Source organism: Arachis ipaensis, chromosome B07 (genome assembly GCF_000816755.2).
Source record: "Arachis ipaensis cultivar K30076 chromosome B07, Araip1.1, whole genome shotgun sequence".
Taxonomy (NCBI): domain Eukaryota; kingdom Viridiplantae; phylum Streptophyta; class Magnoliopsida; order Fabales; family Fabaceae; genus Arachis; species Arachis ipaensis.
The window spans coordinates 121,282,896-121,284,293 of record NC_029791.2 but is presented as its reverse complement, the minus strand read 5'-3'; positions in this window follow the sequence as shown (position 1 = coordinate 121,284,293).

The following is a 1,398-nucleotide window of genomic DNA, read 5'->3' as shown; positions in this document are numbered from 1 at the left end:
TATCATATCCGATCCGATCCGATGAAAATTGTGCGGATCGGATCGAATTTACGGCCATATCCAATCGGATCGATCCGATCCGATCCGTGAACACCCCTAATTCTTAACGTTTGTAAAAGTGATTCAATGTTATCCTGCCGTCAATTACACATTACGAACTTTAGTTGGAGATCTAAAAATCTCTTCTTAAAGTTAGAATATAAATGTCTGGCACAAAATCGATGATCCACTCCGGATAATAGCGCATCAAAAGTTGAAACTAATCCCTGCAATATTTACATAATTTATTTTTTTAAAGACATAATTGAACCTGAACACAATAGTGAGTACAATATTGAAATCAAACGCATTCATTTAAATGGGGCCTAATTGAGAATGAATATATCAAAGTGAGAATAATTGAAAAATATAATTTAATTTATTGGTATAATTGATGATAGGATAATATTAAATCACTTTTATAAATATTAAAAATACAAATATGATAATTTAAACGTTAAAAATACAAATAAAATTTAGCTTAAATATTGAGAACAAAAATAATATTTTACTGTTTTATAAAATTCATCAATATGTGTGTGTGTGTGTGTGTGTGTGTGTGTGTGTGTGTGTGTGTGTGTGTTTGGTATTATATTTACTTGTTTGTATGTTTTAGTTAGTAATTATTATTCATATATTGTATTATTTTATTTTTGTTATTTAGAAAGAGTTTGATTAAAAATATTTTAGGAATAAATAAGTTTAAAAGTATGAAAGAAATATTTTTATTGAATTTTTTTACATAGAAATATGATTAAAAAGAGAAGGTTTAATTATGCGGATATATCCGATATCCGATCCGATCCGATGAAAATTGTGCGGATCGGATCGAATTTTTGGCCATATCTGATCCAATCCGATTCGCGGACACCCCTAATGCCACCGGTGTTAAAGCCGGTAAAGAGACAGAGAATGACATAGATCCAATAGTTTAGGGAAAATACTGTGAGACAACCAAAGATGACGTTTAAGGCACAAACCACCATTAGTGAGCCTTTTCTTCCAAGAAAAGAGTCTGACAGGTGACCAAATATTCTGGCACCTGAAAGTACAAATTAATTCTATGATTAAACAACAAAAACAACAATAATACTAGTAATAAATCATATTTTACATTGATATCAAAATTACATTAATAATTTTGAACCTACATAATTTCTCTTTTTTGTTTTGTTCTTTTTATGTGTATTTTGAATATGCAAGTATATATATTGGAGAAGAATATATTTTGGAATTAAGCTTTTAGTTTCTGAAAATACTTATACATTAAGAAAGTGTTTAGAATTATTCAAAAAAAATCTAATTATATTATGGTATCTTTTATGTAAATTTAAAAACAAAAAAAATTTCTATTTTCAT